Source organism: Bos grunniens, chromosome 12, assembly GCF_055505025.1.
Source record: "Bos grunniens cultivar Pamir isolate PY7600 chromosome 12, Bosgru_T2T1.0, whole genome shotgun sequence".
In the NCBI taxonomy this organism is placed as follows: domain Eukaryota; kingdom Metazoa; phylum Chordata; class Mammalia; order Artiodactyla; family Bovidae; genus Bos; species Bos grunniens.
In genome coordinates, this window is record NC_141176.1 from 79681191 (window position 1) to 79684006 (window position 2816).

The following is a 2816-nucleotide window of genomic DNA, read 5'->3' on the forward strand; positions in this document are numbered from 1 at the left end:
GAATGAAAATTTGGTTGTATCTGTAGATGGGAAGCCCACAGACACCAAGGGCCAACTGTGTTCAATGTACTCAGCTGTTTTATAAAAGGGACTCTGATCATCTGGACATTTTGGTGTCACTAGATACCATGGAATGACGGTAGTAGTAGGAACACAATTGAATAACTTGCCAATGGAATGGATGCTTTTTTTTTCACCTAACATGGAGTCTGAGGCTAAGCACACATTAGGAAGGGAGTTTGTGAAAACTTATTTGGCAGTTTAAAAGGAGAGCATGTTTATTTGTAACTTATTCAAAGAACATTTATTCAGATGATTATTAAGTGTAAAGCACTGTGCTAAGTGATTTTGAATGAGTCTTACTTAAAGGCTGCCTTCAGGGAGCTTCCCTCCACCTGTGTTTCTGTCTTGTTGGAAAATGCCATCCTAATGGAGCAAAACACAGCTGCTTCCAATATCTCTTAGAGTTTACTTTAGATATTTGATTTCTCATCAGTTATACAGATAGAGGTGTATCTTAGGTCTCTCTCTCTGAGACTGAGAGACAGACAGAGAGAGAGAAAGGGTGAAATTCATTGCCAGTGTGGAAAAGTGGAGCAATGCATCCTGATTTATCATATGAAATGTTAGAAAAGAGAAAATAGTCTTTACAAAACATACTTCTATATAGACTTTAGTTTCCAAAGCTAATAATTAAACTAAGTTTATCTGGCTTACCGCAGAAAAATGAAAGTCTATTTTTAAAGCTGTCTTCCTTAAAATGAAATGTAAAGGTTTTGAAGCTCAAACCCTTTTGAAAAATGCAAACATTTAAATTTGCTGAATGAATTAATAATTATCTACACTGATTTCACTCTCAGTCCTTTATTTGTTTCTCCTCCTGTGGTAATGATATTACTACTCATCTAGCCTTCCCAGCTAGAACATCCTCACTTCTATTAAGATGGCTACTATTGAAAAAAAAAAAGATAGGAAAGAACAGTGTTGGAAAGGACATAGAGAAATTGGAACCCTTCTGCACTAATGGTGGGAAAGTAAAATGGCACAACCATTCTGGGAAACAGTATGTCAGTCATTTCCTCAAAAAATTAAAAAAATACAATTATGTATAATCCAGCAATGCTACTTGTGGATATAACTGAGGTCAGGATCTTTAAGAGCTTCTTATACACTCGTGATTATAGTAGCATTGTTCACATTAGCTGAAATGTAGAGGAAACCCAAGTGTCCATAAGCCAAATGTGGAATATACCTATAATGGAATGTTATTCACCCTTTAAAAAGAAGGAAATTCAGTAATATGCTAAACAACGATGAACCTTCAGGACAGTTTAATAAACGAAATAAACTGCCAAAAAGGTAAAAAAAAAAAAAAAAAGAAAAGTCACCCTCAATTTCCTCCTCTCTCATATATTCAGACTTAGTCACTAGATCCTATTGATTCTGCCCTTGGAATATTTCTCAAATATCTGCTCTTTTCTTCCACTACCACTCCTTTTGTTTATATTTCACTTGGACTATAGTAACTGCTTACTTAGTCCTTCAGAGATTCCTTTAACACATATTTACAGAGTACTCAGTTCAATTCAGTCGCTCAGTTGTATCTGACTCTTTGTATGGACTTTTTGTATGGACTCTTCGCGACCCCATGAATCGCAGCACGCAAGGCCTCCCTGTCCATCACCAACTCCCGGAGTTCACTGAGACTCACGTCCATTGAGTCAGTGATGCCATCCAGACATCTCATCCTCTGTTGTCCGCTTCTCCTCCTGCCCCCAATCCTTCCCAGCATCAGTCTTTTCCAATGAGTCAACTCTTCGCATGAGGTGGCCAAAGTACTGGAGTTTCAGCTTCAGCATCATTCCCTCCAAAGAAATCCCAGGGCTGATATCCTTCAGAATGGACTGGTTGGATCTCCTTGCAGTCCAAGGGACTCTCAAGAGTCTTCTCCAACACCACAGTTCAAAAGCATCAATTCTTCGGCGCTCAGCCTTCTTCACAGTCCAACTCTCACATCCATACATGACCACAGGAAAAACCATAGCCTTGACTAGATGGACCTTTGTTGGCAAAGTAATGTCTCTGCTTTTTAATATGCTGTCTAGGTTGGTCATAACTTTCCTTCCAAGGAGTAAGCATCTTTTAATTTCATGACGGCAGTCACCATCTGCAGTGATTTTGGAGCCCAAAAAAATAAAGTCAGCTACTGTTTCCACTGTTTCCCCATCTATTTCCCATGAAGTGATGGGACTGGAAGCCATGATCTTTGTTTTCTGAATGTTGAGCTTTAAGCCAACTTTTTCACTCTCCTCTTTCACTTTCATCAAGAGACTATTTAGTTCTTCTTCACTTTCTGCCATAAGGGTTGTGTCATCTGTATATCTGAGGTTATTGATATTTCTCCTGGCAATCTTGATTCCAGCTTGTGCTTCATCCAGTCCAGTGTTTCTCATGATGTACTCTGCATAGAAGTTAAATAAGCAGGTGACAATATACAGCCTTGATGTATTCCTTTTCCTATTTGGAACCAGTCTGTTGTTCCATGTCCAGTTCTAACTGTTGCTTCCTGATCTACATACAGGTTTCTCAAGAGGCAGGTCAGGTGGTCTGGTATTCCCATCTCTTTCAGAATTTCCCACAGTTTATTGTGATCCACACAGTCAAAGGCTTTGGCATAGTCAATAAAGCAGAAATAGATGTTCTTCTGGACCTCTCTTGCTTTTTCCATGATCTAGCGGATGTTGGCAATTTGGTCTCTGGTTCCTCTGCCTTTGCTAAAACCAGCTTGAACATCTGGAAGTTCACGGTTCACGTAT